Below are 22374 nucleotides of genomic sequence, written 5' to 3'. Positions count from 1 at the left end.
GTAGCCACTTGTGAAAATGCATTTGAGCTAAAAATGTTTCGATTGGCAATCCTAAAGGGTTTACTGCTGATCTAGATATGATCATGACAGTTGCTGTTTTATAGCACTCGTAGTAGTTTACTTAAAACCAATGAAATATCGCAGACTGGCAGCCTGCCGATTGCTGGAACTGTGCTATCTGTAAGTGGTACTGCAAAGTAACATTGTGATGTTGCTGTTTATGATATGACGTCGAAAATGTTTACCTTATTCCGCCCTCTCACAGAGATTCGCAGTAGAATCGTCTCAAAACCATGTTCATCCATCCCGTTGAGGGTGTTCACGTTTCCGGGTTTCAGAACACGGTAACCCTATCCATACACGTGTATTTTACCAAAGTTATGGAAGAATGGTGTCGTACATTTTAATTTCCATCTGCTGCTGCAGTTGCCGAACGGAGTTTGCTCCACCCAGTGCTAGTCTACATGCTTCAGGCAGTGCTGATATACTGCCTCTTCTTGTGGTCAATTTTTTGATATCATACTTTCTGTGTCTGTTCTTGATATAAAATTTTCATTTAGCCACTCATTTCCTTCTGTAATATTTTATTCTATTTGACATTACGGATAATTAGCCATACCCCCAGTTCACATCGGTACTTGATCTACTTCCCTGTAATTTTGTGCTCCAGATAGGCTGTTCCTTTTCCCACTGAAATTTTCATCATGTCATGGTGGTTCATGGTGTGGGTTCCTGTAGTCATATCCTAGTTCATGAACCACGGGCAACGTATGAGTGGCCAAGTAAGTGGTCCCGACAGTCGGGATACCAGTTACTTCGGAATAAGGGTGGGCATCTCGGACATATTCTGAGTCGTGGTCACCTTTGTGCTCATACGGCAAAGACTACCAAATCCACCGGTTAGTCCCTCAGCCGTTAGGGGTAAAACCCAATGGGACTCGGGGCAAGAAAGGCTAGCAACCTGCTTCCCTGGTACTTTAAATATGATGCTGGCAACAATCAGAGCAAAATGCCTCGGACCTTTGGAGGTGACGGAGTCCCACCTCTAACTGACAAACCAGGGACTCCTAAGATACGACTTGGCAAACAAATGGTAATGAGATGGGGAGCTATTAATATCAATGGGGGCTACTATCGGAAGAAGGTAGAGCTGGCAGAGGCTGCAAGTAAGATGGGGCTGGACGTTTTAGCTGTTAGTGACATTCGGGTAAGGGGTGAGAAAGAAGAGGAAGTGGGAGAATACAAGGTCTACCTGTCAGGAGTCAAAGCAGGAATAGCACAATGGGGTGTAGGGCTATACATCAGGAAAGAAATGGAACCCAGCGTAGTTGCAATAAGGTATGTAAACGAACGACTGATGTGGATAGATTTGACAGTGTCTAGCAAGAAAATTAGGATTGTGTCAGTATATTCGCATTGTGAAGGGACAGATCAAGATATGATGGATAGTTTTTATGAGGCACTCAGAGATGTAGTTGTTAGAGTAAAGGACAAGGACAGTGTTCTGCTCATGGGTGATTTTAACGCCAGGATTGGAAATCGAACAGAAGGGTATGAAAAGGTTATGGGTAAATTTGGAGAGGATATGGAGGCCAACAGGAACGGGAAACAACTCTTGGATTTCTGTGCCAGTATGGGCTTAGTAATCACAAACTCATTTTTTAAACATAAGAACATTCACCGGTATACTTGGGAAGGCAGGGGAACCAGATCTGTCATTGACTATATAATAACAGATCAGGAATTCAGGATGGCTGTGAGGGACACGCGCGTATTCAGGGATTCTTTGATGACACTGATCATTATTTAATCTGCAGTGAAATTGGGATTGTGAGGCCGAAAGTGCAGGAGGTCAGGTCCATATGTAGGAGGATAAGAGTGGAGAAACTTCAGGATAAGGGAATCAGGCACAAGTACATAACAGCGATCTCAGAAAGGTACCAGTTAGTTGAATGTAGTCAATTACAGTCATTGGAAAAGGAATGGACAAGGTACAGGGACACAGTACTAGAAGTGGCTAAAGAATGTCTTGGAACAGTAGTGTGTAAAAGTAGGATGAAGAAAACAGCTTGGTGGAAAGATACATCAAGGCAGCCTACAAAAGGAAAAAGAAGGCGTATCAAAAATGGCTACACACCAGAACCCAGGTAGACAGAGAAAGTTATGTTGAAGAAAGAAACAAAGCCAGACAGATAATTGCAGCATCCAAGAAGAAATTGTGGGAAGACTTTGGAAACAAGTTGGAGACTATGGGTCAAGCTGCTGGAAAACCATTCTGGAGTGTAATTAGCAGTCTTCGAAAGGGAGGTAAGAAGGGAATGACAAGTATTTTGGACGGGTCAGGAAAACTGCTGGTGAATCCTGTGGATGCCTTGGGCAGATGGAGGGAATATTTTGAAAAGTTGCTCAATGTAGGTGAAAATGCGATCAGTAATGTTTCAGATTTCGAGGTAGAAAGGGATAGGAATGATGATGGAAATAGGATCACATTTGAGGAAGTGGAGAAAATGGTCAATAGATTGCAGTGCAATAAAGCGGCTGGGGTGGATGAAATTAAGTCGGAACTCATCAAATACAGTGGAATGTCAGGTCTTAAATTGCTACACAGGATAATTGAAATGGCCTGGGAGTTGTGACAGGTTCCATCAGACTGGACAAAAGCAGTAATCACACCAATCTACAAACATGGAAACAGAAAAGATTGTAACAACTACAGAGGTATCTCTTTAATCACCGTTGTGGGTAAAATCTTCTCAGGTATTGTTGAAAGGAAAGTGCGAGTATTAGTTGAGGACCAATTGGATGAAAATCAGTGTGGGTTTAGGCCTCTTAGAGGTTGTCAGGACCAGATCTTTAGCTTACGGCAAATAATGGAGAAGTGTTATGAGTGGAACAGGGAATTGTATCTATGCTTTATAGATCTATAAAAGGCATATGACCGGGTTCCTAGGAGGAAGTTATTGTCTGTTCTACAAGATTATGGAATAGGAGGCAAACTTTTGCAAGCAATTAAAGGTCTTTACATGGATAGTCTGGCAGCAGTTAGAGTTGACGGTAAATTGAGTTCATGGTTCAGAGTAGTTTCAGGGGTAAGACAAGGCTGCAACCTGTCTCCACTGTTGTTCATATTATTTATGCATCATGTGTTGAAAACAATAGACTGGCTGGGTGAGATTAAGATATGTGAACACAAAATAAGCAGTCTTGCATATGCGGATGACTTAGTTGTGATGGCAGATTCGATTGAAAGTTTGCAAAGTAATATTTCAGAGCTAGATCAGAAATGTAAGGACTATGGTATGAAGATTAGCATCTCCAAAACGAAAGTAATGTCAGTGGGAAAGAAATATAAACGGATTGAGTGCCAAATAGGAGGAACAAAGTTAGAACAGGTGGACGGTTTCAAGTACTTAGGATGCATATTCTCACAGGATGGCAACATAGTGAAAGAACTGGAAGCGAGGTGTAGCAAACCTAATGCAGTGAGCGCTCAGCTACGATCTACTCTCTTCTGCAAGAAGGAAGTCAGTACCAAGACTAAGTTATCTGTGCACCCTTCAATCTTTCGACCAACTTTGTTGTATGGGAGCGAAAGCTGGGTGGATTCAGGTTACCTTATCAACAAGGTTGAGGTTACGGATATGAAAGTAGCTAGGATGATTGCAGGTACTAGAAGATGGGAACAATGGCAGGAGGGTGTCCACAATGAGGAAATCAAAGAAAAACTGGGAATGAACTCTATAGATGTAGCAGTCAGGGCGAACAGACTTAGTTGGTGGGGTCATGTTACACGCATGGGAGAAGCAAGGTTACCTAAGAGACTCATGGATTCAGCAGTAGAGGGTAGGAGGAGTCGGGGCAGACCGAGGAGAAGGTACCTGGATTCGGTTAAGAATGATTTTGAAGTAATAGGTTTAACATCAGAAGAGGCACCAATGTTAGCACTGAATAGGGGATCATGGAGGAACTGTATAAGGGGGCTATGCTCCAGATTGAACGCTGAAAGGCATAATCAGTCTTAAAGGATGATGATGATGATGATGAAAAAAGGGTCCTCCATATTTATCCATCATTTCGACTTCCATCTGTCATCTGGCCATTCTTACACCAAAGCTCTCCTTTGATGACGTTCCAATTTGTTCCTACGTCTGTTACTATTGTAACGTTCTTTTATAAGATAAGAAAAACTTTACGATTACATTGAACAAAAGTCTGAACTCTAGACTGGATACTAAACTCGAATTATCGTGTAGTGTGTTGCAGCTACAAGCGGCGTGCTTACTTTGTGTTATTATAAGCAAAACTTTATACGAACTGTTTGGGCTTTTTAACTTCCAATACTAATAAAGAAATGCAGGCACTACAAAATACATTCACTCCCTTAGGCCCTGAAACCTTTGGCCGTGTTCAAAACTGATAACCTTGGTCCCTGTGCACATAATAAATAAATTAAATTGTCTTACCTCTAAAGCAGCAATGGTGGAACGCGTTATATTCTGGTCTCTCATAAAACATATGCTAGCTACAGGCTCATCGGTGAGCAATGCCTGCCGTAATACTTTGAAATGTGCATGAAATTCTTTTGGCTGATAAATGAAAACATTTAAGAAAGATCAACTTCTTTGAAAAATATAGGATCTGGATAGAGAGGCGGTACTGATTATGGTGAATTACTAACACTGAGTTTCTTAGCAAAATTATATTGCAAGTTAAGTTCGTCTTTTTAAAAACATCTGACAACTGAAGTTACATTGGTAAAAAGAAATCGTATTTACTAATTTACTCACGAAAAATGAGATTTAAACAGCAAGTATTATCTAACCTCACTAAACATCCAAATCATCAAATCGCATATTACTCTTTCAACAAATCTTACAAACATTAGAAAAGTGCAATATCTAACTAGCCTTTTTATCAAATCAGTTTACGTACATCCTGGTTTTACTCAGCAAATTATCAGCCAGCTCATCTATACTAACGCGCTGGCAAAACCAAATTCATAATTATTTAACATCTTTACCTTGCTTGCCTGAGGACTTCCGCTTCCATGTTCTCGTAATTCCTATATTAATCTAACACTTGGTGGCTTCACAGAGCACACCACAAAACTCCCAGCTGCATCGTCTTTCGCTCACAGACAGCTACTGACAACTGTGCGCCCAACGCTCTCTACTCTAACACTACTAACTCAGAACAGAAGCATTATCTTTGGCTCTGCGGTCGTGCACAGTAAGCGATCCGCTCTATAAAGCCTAACAGAGACATACATCTTTATAATACAGTATAATAGTTTCATTTTAATTTACATTAATGTAATTGTCATATTCAGGTGCCACATACAAGTGTGCCCCAGTAGACTTCTTTCATGATTGGGATGTATATAACAAAAGAAAGTAGAACCTTTAAATTGATGAGATTTAGTGAAAAAGTTCCAGAAGGCGGAATTTGTCATGCAGTACATAATACCTGAACTTACATTTGTTTTCAATTGTAATGCATAATCCTTTGCAGTCTACTAACTGACAAAAAGTTTGATCTGTCGTGTTTGGGTATTTCATTTTCGAACACATTCATTACAGTATGAATTAATTATGAGAAGCTATGTAGTCTTTCTTCTGTATTCAACAAACACATGAAAGAGCTCCAATTTCAACACGAATCGCAAATAAATCTTACCTACATTGTTCAGATAGTCTCATGGGAAACTAGAGCACCTTCTCAAAAATAATATTTGTGTTTAACAGTTACTATAAATGTCAAATATCAGTAATTGTTTCAAAATCAGTTGACATGTCAGAGTGGCATATATAGGTATAGCATAACTGTGATAGATATCATGCTGTTAGATATTGAAATCTATCATGATACCTATAAGATGTTTGTCATAATGCCATGGAGAGATACGATGTTCGAATAAATTACAGGTAATAGATATGAAAGGTAAGACTGCAAAATTTTCAAGAAACACATGAAAGAGCTCCAATTTCAACACGAATCGCAAATAAATCTTACCTACATTGTTCAGATAGTCTCATGGGAAACTAGAGCACCTTCTCAAAAATAGTATTTGTGTTTAACAGTTACTATAAATTTCAAATATCAGTAATTGTTTCAAAATCAGTTGACATGTTAGAGTGGCATATATACGTATAGCATAACTGTGATAGATATCATGCTGTTAGATATTGAAATCTAACATGGTACCTATAAGATGTTTGTCTTAATGCCATGGAGAGATACGATGTTCGAATAAATTACAGTTAATAGATATGAAAGGTAAGACTGCAAAATGTTTAACAAATAATGAAAGAAAGAAATAATTCTAAATACGGTTCCTTATCAGTTCTGAGATTCACAAACAAGATTAGATCTATGGAATGGTACGGATGGCCGACATAGCATGTCATTCAGCTCAAGGGAACATTGAAAGAAGATAAAAATGGTGAAAAGTAGGAGAAAGGGAGGATAAGACTTATAAGCAACTTAATTCGAAAAGTCAACGAAAAGTGGAATAAATTTGCTAACCTGAAAACAAGAATAGTTTTGGTAAACGTGAAGACAGAGCGCCGTCATTGGATATTCGCTTCAACAGGAGAATTTTATCCACATGGAACAAGGAATTTTCGGAAACTGTAGTCTGGAGAGTAGGATAGATATTTTACAAAAGTGAGGCTTGTAGCAATGGAAAACTGAACAACAACAAACTTCATTACTTAGAAACAGTAACTTACAGGAGAATATTGAGAATGAAATATAATTTACGAAGAACAAATAGAGTAGATAAATAGGTGAGGATATGTGGGAGAAAGAAACACGGTAAGGAAGGGTGGGCCAATTGGATAAGTTTTAAAAACATCGGTGAATACCAAGAGACGTTCGCGGCTTAGTTGATACTAGATCAAAAATTTCAAGTGTAAAATAAAACTAATTCCGTGCAATTGACGAAACATTATATAAAATGCAGTACAAGTATTCTGCAGTAATCTCCGTAAATTAATCATGGTTTCTTCAATTTCTTCGATACTGATCTGTAATTTATAGGAAGTTTCATACACCTAGTGCTCGTAGTTTAGACGTTATTCTCTGATAATTTCTTGCTACTGAAAATTATTAACACTCTGTTTAGAAATTATTCATTTTTTATGAACAGATGTCAGAAACCAAATATTCGAACATCTTGCGTCTGAAGAAATGTGCAGGGAAAGCATCTGTGCTATCTGCGTGCTTCTCATGGATGCAATATATAGTGCCAATGGCTTTCATGCCTTAGTTCCGAATTCTTAGACAGCCAGCAACTTCGTATTATTGATTTCTAGTCAAAATAAAGAAACATTAGGTCGTGGGAGCATAAAACTAATTCACAATTACGTTTCTAAGTGTAAGGTTTCTATGTTCGCCTAAAACTACACCTAAATTGAGATAATTTTGGATTTTTGGACAACATGGTTGCGGAGTAACATCTATTGATATAAAATAACTTAATATTAAGAAAAACAGTCTTAATCGCGTTTTTTAATTTCTTTAGTGCCGACCGGTTTCAGCTCATCGCAGGGGCCATTTTCAGGGCGAACATACTGTGAAATTACAGTATATATCTTAGACAAAACTAATGACTACCATCCTATAAGAGTGGATTACGTAAATATAATGTTTTACCCTCTGGTCGACTGCTGGTGGTGTCACGTCTACCAAGGTGAGGCAGGATACTGTAAAGAATTTACCCTATGCCTGGGTTTATATAGCAAGCTGTGAGTACATTAGCGTAAGCAACGCCTCCAGCGGAGACCAATAAGATGTCTAGGCTTAAAAATTGAAGTATAAATACAATATCTGTTAAGTTTACAATTTAAAGAAACCATGTTCATTTTAAAAAACACTGTTGTATAAATAAACATAAAAAAGTGTGTGAAAAAACTTTTCATCGTCAAACTTATAAACGAACGTTCGTAAGATAATGTTGGTTAGAGTTGTGGAAATGTTTGTCGCGCAATGACAAAAAGATTATGCTTGGAAACAGTGACAGAAACGTGATAAGAGGGAAGAATGGAAGGGAATGTCTGAAGTTTGAGAAATTCTCGTTGATTTCATGTGTGCGCGTGCGTGTGTGTATGTTAATGTGTGTGTGTGTGTGTGTGTGTGTGTGTGTGTAGTGGTAGTAGTAGTAGTAGTAGTAGTGCCAATTAGTTTACGATTTAGTATAAATCTGGTCTCAGGTATCCTTGAACGCACGTTCCCACTTTACAGACCACATCAATCGTTGTTTGTCAAGAGATACCCGACATGAAACGCTGTGACGGCAAGATTCAGTGAACAACAGCGTACATCTTCATCTTTTCCATATTTTTCCGTGCAAATAACATCTAGTACTGAAAATAAATCACAGTTGCATTATGTGTACGAACTATGCAAGTGTTCACAAAACACGTGAGTACAATAATGTCACACCTATGAGGCAGGGTTCGTATAATATTGTCACTGTAGACGAGTAAACATGCCAAATCAAAAGTAGTTGTAGCGGAACTAATAAATAAAAACTGTAGCAATAGTTTCAATTGAAATACTTGGTTGCCTTTGGGTCTTGAGAAATAGAGTAGGTTAGGACAGCTCGTTGTTAAGGTTATCATCGTGCGAAGTAGAAGAAATTAGTCTTACTTTACATTAATTTACGTATCTGTAAGTTTTAACTAATATCGTAATACACTTGAAAAACATGTCCTTCGGTGACAATGATCGTGATGTATAAATTAAAGACAGACACAGAAACATTTCCATCCAAATAATTCCTTTGCTTATACTCTTCTTTTTCTGTTACTGTTTGTATGTCTATAAGTGAAAAGTCCACAGTCGTGTCCGAAATAGTAGCTGAGGAGGATTGAAAACCGTTTCAATTAAAGGAGCAACAAATATGCCCATCCCATTTCTAACAGAAAGCTGATTAAAATAACTTGTTTTTTAAGACAATACATCAGATGCGAAGGAGTACATGTTTCAAGCAGGAAACAGAACAGTGTTGAAAGTCCTCTCATAGATGAAGGTAAAGTAAGTAATAAAATTTTTTGAACTTTATACAAAGAGTCCCGAACTTTTGTAGCATTGATAACAGACAAAGAGGGCTTATTACCGTTCTTGAAGTCTTAATCTTGTTTTGGAACTTTAGCAGTGTAAACATTTTGTGAGTCGCCTCATAAAATATCTATGGATTTTTAACGTATTCTCCATAAAGGAATATTAATTAGTGATGAGGCGTAAATGGGCCATGAAATATTCGCAGGCTACATTAAGACCCTTAAGATACTAGACACTAAGCTCTTTTCACTGCCAATTTCTCTCTTGCGAAGTAATAAAGGTCGGTTGGTATTGCCAGAGACGAGTCCGCCATACGTTCATTACCACGTAGTCTTTCACGACTTATATCTTGTATAAATTGGCCACTTGTAACTCGTAGCGCTAAACTTCTATACAATCTTCCCAAATGTAACGTGTTCAAATAACCAAGTACCAGCCTTTACTTTTTTGTGCACATTATATGAGGCCTTATTTTGGTTTATATGAAGAACCTATTCGAAATGAATAACGAATTGCCAGCGCTTTGTCGAAGCCGCGGATCTCTGCTAATGCAAGCCTCTCGGGGCAACATTTATTTGCGACACGGGCGCTGGGCACACATCCCTGTGGAGTACATGAGTTACAGCACACGAAAGCTGGGCTTGCAAAGGCTAACAAGGGAAAGTCCCGAGAACACACTCAGGGCGTGCTTCTGCAAACTAATTTAATAAAACCCGTACGGCGGTCGTGCGCTTCCGCAAAGTTATCACATTTCGCGAACTTCGGCCTACTGCCTGAAAGGTAAGCCATGACCCCGTGCTTAAAGTTACCGCCCAGAACAGTTACTTAGCCTAGAGCGGGTACAGAGGCTTCAAGGCAGCAACCCTTAAGGCGCAATTTTCTACCTAGACCTCCGCCAACAGCGTTTCATCTGCGGTTTAGACCCGTAAAAGGACATCCTTGATTTTCTAACCGTATATTAAATGAAACAACTCGCTACCTCCATCGATTAAGAATTCTGTAAGTTTTTCTTTTCAGTGGAACGTATTACTGAATGTTGTTTGCTTTCAATACTACGCGAGTTGATTTAACTTATGATTAATTCTTTTTTAAAGTTCAGTTGCACCTTTTCAAAAGCACGTGGAGCTTCATTATCTGCCGTGAATATCTTTCCACATACACATTAATGTTGTTTATGAGATGCACTTCGGAACTGAGGAATAGAAGTCGACGCCTTCTGCAGGAGATATACGTATCTTTAAAATTTAATGGTGCCGAATTTTTTTCGGACCACAGACTCATTTTCAACGACACACTGCAGATAATAATGCACAATGTTAAAATACAGGATACATATTAGCACTTCTACATGTACAGTACCTTCTCGAAGAACACTTACGGATTTGCCGTGTATACAACGCTTACTGAAACATTTTTTATACCGCAGCAAAATGCTTAAAGTCTTGTGTGTAGCACTATGTACACTGTGGCGAGAAAAGCTTGTGAGGGTTTTGCAGCCTGGGAAATAGCTATTAAGAAAAAAAAATTCAGTATGTTGCGCCGTTTCTTATTCTGTTAGCGTTGAAGTTAGCCAATCAGGTTGCTGCACACGAAGTGTGGCAGATACAGTTGAAATATAGTTAATGCAGTTGATAACGCACGAGAATTCTCAGCCGTGGACCCGAGTTCGATTCTTGCTACTGTCCTGTGTCCAACGTTTGTAGGCCTTTCTTGTTCGGTTTTAGGAAGCCAAAAGAAAAAACGTTTGACAACACTGTCTCTGGCAGACTGCTTGAGTATGTGCGCGCAGCAACTGACTGGCACATTTCAATGATAATTAAAACCGAAAACACGCATTCTATCGAATTCTTTTCTTAACAATTATAGTTCAGTAGAACCTTTCCTGCAACACCCTTTCAAAGTTTTCAAGCTGCTTCTCACCCACTTGTGCAGAACTGTATTGACAGTGTGCGCTTCAGTTATTGAATTCACACGTGAGAACATTTCAGGCAAGTGGGAATGTTCTGGCTGTACTAGTGTTTTAGCTCCTAGAGCCGGAGTACCATAATTTAGTAGCCATATTACCCGTCGTACCACCAGAGGCACTTATTGCTGCACAGGCAGAGGGGTCCGCTGCAGAAACTGTAGATATGCCCCGACAGTCACGGGCTTGGAATGGATAACTGCTCCCAAGAGGTAGTCGCCAATAATACGCACCCACACAAGGAGGCGGAACTGGTGTGGGTGATCCCCTGCCACTCCATCACGGTGATTCACCGTAGGCCACAGGTTCACGATGCTGCCCGTCGTAAAGGCAATATGATCTGTGAATAGGATGGATGACAGATACCCCAGCGCCGTGACAGCGTGTGCGATGAACCAGCGACACTACCGTCGCCACGAAGGAAATTCCATTGGTAATAAGGCCTGCAAGTGTTGTACATGGTACGGATGGTGGCAGGTGTAGAGGGTGTTCCACACGTTCGACTGCCTTGCCCCACGCTGACGGGCCATCTGCTTGGTGTCGATAATGGGGTTCGCTGTCAAAGATCTCGCATCATCACCAACAAGTGGATGTACCTCATTTGGCAGCATTTGCGGCCTATGTAATACTACCAGTTTCTCTCTTTATCCTCTTAACGATCGTTGTAGTTTGGCCCGTTTCGCAAAATTGTCCTACATATTATATTTAGGGTGTATCATAATTAACAGCCAAAAGTGAGAGGAGTGAAAGCGAAAGATACAAGCTAAAACTTGCCATAAACATGAGTCAACAAATAAACCGTTTGTAAATATTGGGTTCTGGCGCTGCAGTCCGGAACCGCGGGACTGCTACGGTCGCAGGTTCGAATCCTGCCTCGGGCATGGGTGTGTGTGATGTCCTTAGGTTAGTTAGGTTTAAGTAGTTCTAAGTTCTAGAGCCCCCCCCCCCTGAACCATGGACCTTGCCGTTGGTGGGGAGGCTTGCGTGCCTCAGCGATACAGATAGCCGTACCGTAGGTACAATCAAAACGGAGGGGTATCTGTTGAGAGGCCAGACAAACGTGTGGTTCCTGAAGAGGGGCAGCAGCCTTTTCAGTAGTTGCAGGGGCAACAGTCTGGATGATTCACTGATCTGGCCTTGTAACAACAACCAAAACGGCCTTGCTGTGCTGGTACTGCGAACGGCTGAAAGCAAGGGGAAACTACGGCCGTAATTTTTCCCGAGGGCATGCAGCTTTACTGTATGATTAAATGATGATGGCGTCTTCTTGGGTAAAATATTCCGGAGGTAAAATAGTCCCCCATTCGGATTTCCGGGCGGGGACTACTCAAGAGGATGTCGTTATAAGGAGAAAGAAAACTGGCGTTCTACGGATCGGAGCGTGGAATGTCAGATCCCTTAATCGGGCAGGTAGGTTAGAAAATTTAAAAAGGGAAATGGATAGGTTAAAGTTAGATATAGTGGGAATTAGTGAAGTTCGGTGGCAGGAGGCACAAGACTTCTGGTCAGGTGACTACAGGGTTATAAACACAAAGTTAAATAGGGGTAATGCAGGAGTAGGTTTAATAATGAATAGGAAAATAGGAATGCAGATAAGCTACTACAAACAGCATAGTGAACGCATTATTGTGGCCAAGATAGATACGAAGCCCACACCTACTACAGTAGTACAAGTTTATATGCCAACTAGCACTGCAGATGACGAAGAAATTGAAGAAATGTATGATGAAATAAAAGAAATTATTCAGATAGTGAATGGAGACGAAAATTTAATAGTCATGGGTGACTGGAATTCGAGTGTAGGAAAAGGGAGAGAAGGTGACGTAGTAGGTGAATCTGGATTGGGGCTAAGAAATGAAAGAGGAAGCCGCCTGGTAGAATTTTGCACAGAGCTAACACTTGGTTTAAGAATCACGATAGAAGGTTGTATACATGGAAGAACCCTGGAGATACTAAAAGGTATCAGATAGATTATATAATGGTAAGACAGAGATTTAGGAACCAGGTTTTAAATTGTAAGACATATCCAGGGGCAGATGTGGACTCTGACCACAATGTATTGGTTATGACCTGTAGATTAAAACTGAAGAAACTGCAAAAAGGTGGGAATTTAAGAAGATGGGACCTGGATAAACTGAAAGAACCAGAGGTTGTAGAGAGTTTCAGGAAGAGCATAAGGGAACAATTGACAGGAATGGGGGAAAGAAATACAGTAGAAGAAGAATGGGTAGCTTTGAGGGATGAAGTAGTGAAGGCAGCAGAGGATCATGTAGGTAAAAAGACGAGGGCTAGTAGAAATCCTTGGGTAACAGAAGAAATATTGAATTCAATTGATGAAAGGAGAAAATATAAAAACGCAGTAAATGAAGCAGGCAAAAAGGAATACAAACGTCTCAAAAATGAGATCGACAGGAAGTGCAGAATGGCTAAGCAGGGATGGCTAGAGGACAAATGTAAGGATGCAGAGGCTTATCTCACGAGGGGTAAGATAGATACTGCCTACAGGAAAATTAAAGAAACCTTTGGAGATAAGAGAACCACTTGTATGAACATCAAGAGCTCAGATGGACGCCCAGTTCTAAGCAAAGAAGGGAAAGCAGAAAGGTGGAAGGAGTATACAGAGGGTCTATACAAGGGCGATGTACTTGAGGACAATATTATGGAAATAGAAGAGGATGTAGATGAAGATGAAATGGGAGATACGATACTGCGTGAAGAGTTTGACAGAGCACTGAAAGACCTGAGTCGAAACAAGGCCCCCGGAGTAGACAGCATTCCAGTAGAACTACTGACGGCCTTGGGAGAGCCAGTTCTGACAAAACTCTACCATCTGGTGAGCAAGATGTATGAAACAGGCGAAATACCCTCAGACTTCAAGAAGAATATAATCATTCCAATCCCAAAGAAAGCAGGTGTTGACAGATGTGAAAATTACCGAACTATCAGTTTAATAAGCCACAGCTGCAAAATACTAATACGAATTCTTTACAGACGAATGGAAAAACTAGTAGTAGCCGACCTCGGGGAAGATCAGTTTGGATTCCGTAGAGATACTGGAACACGTGAGGCAATACTGACCTTACGACTTATCTTAGAAGAAAGATTAAGGAAAGGCAAACCTACGATTCTAGCATTTGTAGACTTAGAGAAAGCTTTTGACAATGTTGACTGGAATACTCTCTTTCAAATGCTAAAGGCGGCAGGGGTAAAATACAGGGAGCGAAAGGCTATTTACAATTTGTACAGAAACCAGATGGCAGTTATAAGAGTCGAGGGACATGAGAGGGAAGCAGCGGTTGGGAAGGGAGTGAGACAGGGTTTAACCTCTCCCCAATGTTATTCAATCTGTATATTGAGCAAGCAGTAAAGGAAACAAAAGAAAAATTTGGAGTAGGTATTAAAATCCATGGAGAAGAAATAAAAACTTTGAGGTTCGCCGATGACATTGTAATTCTGTCAGAGACAGCAAAGGACTTGGAAGAGCAGTTGAACGGAATGGATGGTGTCTTGAAGGGAGGATATAAGATGAACATCAACAAAAGCAAAACGAGGATAATGGAATGTAGTCGAATTAAGTCGGGTGATGCTGAGGGTATTAGATTAGGAAATGAGACACTTACAGTAGTAAAGGAGTTTTGCTATTTGGGGAGCAAAATAACTGATGATGGTCGAAGTAGAGAGGATATAAAATGTAGACTGGCAATGGCAAGGAAAGCGTTTATGAAGAAGAGAAATTTGTTAACATCGAGTATAGATTTAAGTGTCAGGAAGTCATTTCTGAAAGTATTTGTATGGAGTGTAGCCATGTATGGAAGTGAAACATGGACGGTAAATAGTTTGGACAAGAAGAGAATAGAAGCTTTTGAAATGTGGTGCTACAGAAGAATGCTGAAGATTAGATGGGTAGGTCACATAACTAATGAGGAGGTATTGAATAGGATTGGGGAGAAGAGAAGTTTGTGGCACAACTTGACCAGAAGAAGGGATCGGTTGGTAGGACATGTTCTGAGGCATCAAGGGATCACCAATTTAGTATTGGAGGGCAGCGTGGAGGGTAAAAATCGTAGGGGGAGACCAAGAGATGAATACACTAAGCAGATTCAGAAGGATGTAGGTTGCAGTAGGTACTGGGAGATGAAGAAGCTTGCACAGGATAGAGTAGCATGGAGAGCTGCATCAAACCAGTCTCAGGACTGAAGACAACAACAACAACAAGTTCTAGAGGACTTATGACCTAAGATGTTGAGTCCCATAGTGCTCAGAGCCATTTTTTGATGAGAATCGTTTGTGAATTTATTATCCCATTTTACTAGCAACGTGTTTTACTATTAAGTATCCATCTGTTTGGTATCGTATTTCACCCGTGAACCATTACTGGGGAGTTTGGTATGTACATGATGGAGCACCTGCACATTTCGCTGCTGATGTAGGTCCACACCTAGAGCGGCACTATAGTGATAAAATACTTCGAGAATAGTTTCTACCTCCGCCTCGAAGACCACCTTTGTAACCTGCCTTCCGACGATCGTACTTGGGTATCGAACAGTTAGCAGAGAGAATACAGTTCGTTGGTTAGTGTATCTCACCATGCTGCCTTATATGAAGACCTCTCTGTTTATGCCTCATATTTTAGTGGAAAAAAATTTATTTCAAAAGGTAACAGTCCATTTAATTTCGTTTATTGATTCTAAACGTAGCACACTATCTTACAAGGACAATACTCAGACACGTTCATGTTATCGACTAAATTTATTCCATTCCAGTTTATAATTCTTCCAATAATAATGCGTTCCGTCAGTGGATGCTACTTACTAAGAATGGTGTTAATGCCTCGTCCTGTAATTACTAGACGGCCAGTGTGGCCGAGCGGTTCTAGGCGCTTCAGTCTGGAACCGCGCTACTGCTACGGTCGCAGGTTCAAATCCTGCCTCGGCCATGGATGTGTGTGATGTTCTCAGGTTAGTTAGGTTTAAGTAGTTCTAAGTTCTACGGGACTGATGACCTCAGATGATAAGTCCCACAGTGGTCAGAGTCATTGGAACCATTTTTTGTAATTACGAGCACCCTCGACGAATAAATAGAATAATTACTCACAGTTAACCTACCAACAGACGGAATTGCATTAGCACTGTTCAAACAATGATGATGAAGCTGAACTGAACGTGAGCACTTCGGGTAAAATCCCAACAACGACTACCTCCTCACTACCTCCTTGTATCGTGGTGTCTGACATGTAGCGGTTGGGCTTTGTTTTTTAAAAGATAATTCCGCGTTCACTTCCGAAAGTTCCATGAAATCAGCGACGCATAAGGGTTACGACTTCCTACCAGCTACACCTTATGTCAGTCAGCTGGATTTTTCTGTCTGAACTGTTATAAAAAACTAAGTGTACACCATTCCCCTTGTTTTGGTTGTAGAACTGGTGCAGTGATTGCTATAGACTTGGAAAGTTTAAAAGATGGTCTGTGGTTGTTGAAACAAATTCGTATCTTACTGCAGAGACTACTGCGGCATTGCATCCAAATAAGAGCAAGGCTCGCTGAACACATCCTTTAACACGTAAGAGTGTAAAGTATATTTGATATGCAATGTGATGAAACAGTAGCGTATCTCTTGTTATGGCAGGCGGTGGCTGAATTTTGAACACTTTGATGGTGACTTAATCGAGAAATTTGCATTTCAAATCCATCTATACTAAATTGGGCAATATTTTATACAAAAGTCGGTGGCGCCTTGCAATCGGATGTATACAATTATCTTGCAGAGGGTTTGTCAGCCGATATACATTTACTTGAACAAGTTTTACTTGTACTATCGTACACTTTCACCAATGACATATTTAGCTATTATATATGATACAGACTCTACACAATGTTTAATTTGGTAGAAAGTGTAATAATTGCAACAGAAAAATATTGTAGGCCGAAATATGCGCCCAACCGCTGAAGATGAGGGTGTGATCCATCATGATCATAAAAAATTAACCAAAAATCCTCTGTAATCAGCTTCTATTATTTGTCATCATGAAGTGCCTGAAATTCGTGCGAGCTGAAAAACAATGTGCCCATTACACACGCAGTGCAACTACACTCCTGGTGTCAAATCTGTATGTAGCTTAGCGTGTCTGCAAGGGGTGTAGGATCTTTGCACTGTCGAGAAAGAAATTCTCGGGATGTTCTTTGAATTGGAGCGCTCAGTTGCTTAGCTGTCCCATAACTGCTGTCTGGCAGAATTCCAATGTCATATTCTCTTGCGTAGAGGTTGAAAGCTTTCGGCACTGCCTTTATCTCGCACTAACAGAAGTTTTTGCTGTACATCCCAACTTATTATGAAATGGATGTATCTACTTGTGTGTATGTTCGACATCTCCTCCTAAACACAGAACCGATTTAAACCTAACTAGGTACATATGGCCTTTGCTGTGGGGCAATAATCGTTGTGGGGGGTAGGAACCACATACCACCCGTAGTTCAGCAGATATGACGTTATAAACACTGAGACACTTGAATAGCAGCCGCGTCATGTATTATGTTTAAATTTATTACTTATTTACTACTAGTTCTTTTAACAGCATATTTCGCACACATTATCCATATAAGTCGTTGAATATACTTATACAAATACAGCATTGTACTATATAGCACAAGTGATATGATGCCATCAATATTGAGACTGTTAATAAATGCCGCATCATGCATCATATCTTACCACATTTGTTCTTTGCTACTAACGCACTACTACAGTCGAGTCAACTTAAGGAAATCCCTGACGTCAGGCAATGCTTTTGACAACTCTCAACTGCGAAGAGCCAGCGGCTGTGGGCGAAATAATAACAACAGCCGTTACAGAGCTATGAAGAGGCGTTGCCGTAGAGACTGCACAAAATCAGTTGTAGACACGTGAAACAACTGTTCTTATACATATATACATAATGCATATTCTTTTGTACGAATGTTTCATAATTTCAAAGGTGTCTACACGGAAATATGGAAACGAAATTTTTTCGATATTACGCTACTAATCAGTTCTTCTTTTGTTTTCGTTTCAAATAGAAAATAGGCAAAAAGAAAACAAGTGAAACGCTGGATTTGTCCAAAGGGATGAAAGGGGTTATTCGCGGTTCTGAAAGTGGTTTCATGTTCAACTTGATGAGAGGGGTTAACTGTGCAACAGACGACACTTTGATAACATGGCATAATTGATTCACTGTCACTCACAAATATTTTTCTCATTTCTCAACACTAGGCGTATTATTACACGTATGGTAAATAACTTTGCAGTATTTTAGATTAGCATTCATATAAAGCCGGCTAGGGTGGCCGAGCGGTTCTAGGCGCATCAATCTGGAACCGCGCGATCGCTACGGTCGCAGGTTCGAATCCTGCCTCGGGCATGGATGTGTGTGATGTCCTTAGCTTAGTTAGGTTTAAGTAGTTCTAAGTTCTATGGGACTAATGACCTCAGAAGTTTAGTCCCATAGTGCTCAGCGCCATTTGAACCATTATTCATACAAAAACTGATGGTAAATGCAGCACCACGCGCTACAGATCAGTTCTCATCAAATTCACATATAAAAGTACGTTTGGTGTACAGAGATTAGTGTTTTTGTTTTTAAGTAACGTTTGGAGTTGTTTCAGACTGCATAAACTCCCTGACGGTCATCTCTCTATAAGACGATCTCCAGTGTACTGAGAGTTCAAAGTATTTACCCCCCCCCCCCCAATAGCCTTACTTAGCTGTCTTGTAGTACTAACTAGTCGTTTTCTTCTCGGACTCATGAGTCTGTTTCCCGTTGCGCTTGCGGAAGTTAATTGTTGTCGCCACCTACATTGTGCTCAGATGCGTTATAGCTAGAGGGTGCCGGAAAAACACCTGTAGTTGGTTACATCTACAGTACGCAACATAATCAAAAGGTCACATATTAGGAAACCCGTAATTGTCTCTTGTGGCGACGCAGAAGTATAAAATTTGGCTCGAAGATCCCTATAGCCGTGTCCTGTTTTGGCGCAAAAGCATGGCGCTCTGCGACGGCACCCTCAGGCTTGTCGACGTTTCGAACAACACGGTGTCGGTACCTGCGGAAAAGGAAAACAGAACGCGGAACTTCATGCGAGGTGCCAAGTGTGCTAAAGACGTCACATTGGCACCAAATGTTCCCACAATTGTGTCTAAAGCCACTGTGACAGTGTCGCACAATTCGAAGTTGTCACACGCCCTCTTACCCACATCTCACCCCTTCTCTTGATACCTTCGCAATGGAGGTCAGAACTGTGAGACGCAGTGCTGCAATCACGCTGTTTTCTTATGCGGGGCCAAGGAAAACATGTCGGACACACCGCCGCTGAGAAGCGACGCGATAAGGACTCAAGTAATGGCACGAAGACCGTCAGTGCAATCATACCTTCCCTTGGGGAAGGTCAAATTCGACAGTTCGCATTGCGAAGATTGACAGTGTTGACGTCTCCTAGACAATACAAACATTCGCCGAAAACTTCTACATCTACATCTACATCTACATCCATACTCCGCAAGCCACCTGACGGTGTGTGGCGGAGGGTACCTTCAGTACCTCTATCGGTTCTCCCTTCTATTCCAGTCTCGTATTGTTCGTGGAAAGAAGGATTGTCGGTATGCCTCTGTGTGGGCTCTAATCTCTCTGATTTTATCCTCATGGTCTCTTCGCGAGATATACGTAGGAGGGAGCAATATACTGCTTGACTCTTCGGTGAAGGTATGTTCTCGAAACTTCAATAAAAGCCCGTACCGAGCTACTGAGCGTCTCTCCTGCAGAGTCTTCCACTGGAGTTTATCTATCATCTCCGTAACGCTTTCGCGATTACTAAATGATCCTGTAACGAAGCGCGCTGCTCTCCGTTGGATCTTCTCTATCTCTTCTATCAACCCTATCTGGTAGGGATCCCACACTGCTGAGCAGTATTCAAGCAGTGGGCGAACAAGCGTACTGTAACCTACTTCCTTTGTTTTCGGATTGCATTTCCTTAGGATTCTTCCAATGAATCTCAGTCTGGCGTCTGCTTTACCGACGATCAACATTATATGATCATTCCATTTTAAATCACTCCTAATGCGTACTCCCAGATAATTTATGGTATTAACTGCTTCCAGTTGCTGACCTGCTATTTTGTAGCTAAATGATAAAGGATCTATCTTTCTGTATATTCGCAGCACATTACACTTGTCTACATTGAGATTCAATTGCCATTCCCTGCACCATGCGTCAATTCGCTGCAGATCCTCCTGCATTTCAGTACAATTTTCCATTGTTACAACCTCTCGGTACACCACAGCATCATCTGCAAAAAGCCTCAGTGAACTTCCGATGTCATCCACCAGGTCATTTATGTATATTGTGAATAGCAACGGTCCTATGACACTCCCCTGCGGCACACCTGAAATCACTCTTACTTCGGAAGACTTCTCTCCATTGAGAATAACATGCTGCGTCCTGTTATCTAGGAACTCCTCAATCCAATCACACAATTGGTCTGATAGTCCATATGCTCTTACTTTGTTCATTAAACGACTGTGGGGAACTGTATCGAACGCCTTGCGGAAGTCAAGAAACACGGCATCTACCTGTGAACCCGTGTCTATGGCCCTCTGAGTCTCGTGGACGAATAGCGCGAGCTGGGTTTCACATGACCGTCTTTTTCGAAACCCATGCTGATTCCTACACAGTAGATTTCTAGTCTCCAGAAAAGTCATTATACTCGAACACAATACGTGTTCCAAAATTCTGCAACTGATCGACGTTAGAGATATAGGTCTATAGTTCTGCACATCTGTTCGACGTCCCTTCTTGAAAACGGGGATGACCTGTGCCCTTTTCCAATCCTTTGGAACGCTACGCTCTTCTAGAGACCTACGGTACACCGCTGCAAGAAGGGGGGCAAGTTCCTTCGCGTACTCTGTGTAAAATTGAACTGGTATCCCATCAGGTCCAGAGGCCTTTCCTCTTTTGAGCGATTTTAATTGTTTCTCTATGCCTCTGTCGTCTATTTCGATATCTACCATTTTGTCATCTGTGCGACAATCTAGAGAAGGAACTGCAGTGCAATCTTCCTCTGTGAAACAACTTTGGAAAAAGACATTTAGTATTTCGGCCTTTAGTCTGTCATCCTCTGTTTCAGTACCATTTTGGTCACAGAGTGTCTGGACATTTTGTTTTGATCCACCTACCGCTTTGACATAAGACCAAAATTTCTTAGGATTTTCTGCCGTCAGTACATAGAACTTTACTTTCGAATTCATTGAACGCCTCTCGCATAGACCTCCTCACACTACATTTCGCTCCGCGTAATTTTTGTTTGTCTGCAAGGCTTTTGCTATGTTTATGTTTGCTGTGAAGTTCCCTTTGCTTCCGCAGCAGTTTTCTAACTCGGTTGTGGTACCACGGTGGCTCTTTTCCATCTCTTACGATCTTGCTTGGCACATACTCATCTAACGCATAATGTACGACGGTTTTGAACTTTGTCCACTGATCCTCAACACTATCTGCACTTGAGACAAAACTTTTGTGTTGGGCCAACAGATACTCTGAAATCTGCTTTTTGTCACTTTTTCTAAACAGAAAAATCTTCCTACCCGTTTTAATATTCCTATTTACGGCTGAAATCATCGATGCCGTAACCGCTTTATGATCGCTGATTCCCCGTTCTGCGTTAACTTTTTCAAATAGTACGGGTCTGTTTGTCACCAGAAGGTCTAATATGTTATCCCCACGAGTCGGTTCTCTGTTTAACTGCTCAAGGTAGTTTTCAGATAAAGCACTTTAAAAAATTTCACAGGATTCTTTGTCCCTGCCACCCGTTATGAACGTTTGAGTCTCCCAGTCTATATCTGGCAAATTAAAATCTCCACCCAGAACTATAACATGGTGGGGAAATCTACTCGAAATATTTTCCAAATTATCCTTCAGGTGCTCAGCCACAACAGCTGTTGAGCCAGGGGGCCTATAGAGACATCCAATTACCATGTCTGAGCCTGCTTTAACCGTGACCTGCACCCAAATCATTTCACATTTCGGATCTCCGTCAATTTCCTTCGATACTATTGCACTTCTTATCGCTATAAACACGCCTCCCCCTTCACTGTTCAGCCTGTCTCTACGGTATACATTCCAATCTGAGTTTAGGATTTCATTACTGTTTACGTCTGGTTTCAGCCAACTTTCTGTCCCTAGTACTATATGGGCATTGTGACCGTTTATTAATGAGAGCAGTTCTGGGACCTTTCTATAGACGCTCCTGCAATTTACTATTAGCACATTAATATTGTTATTCCCTGTTGCATTTTGCCTACTCCTACCTTGCCGCGTCTCAGGA

Source organism: Schistocerca cancellata, chromosome 5, assembly GCF_023864275.1.
Source record: "Schistocerca cancellata isolate TAMUIC-IGC-003103 chromosome 5, iqSchCanc2.1, whole genome shotgun sequence".
Taxonomy (NCBI): domain Eukaryota; kingdom Metazoa; phylum Arthropoda; class Insecta; order Orthoptera; family Acrididae; genus Schistocerca; species Schistocerca cancellata.
This window is presented reverse-complemented; position numbering follows the sequence as displayed.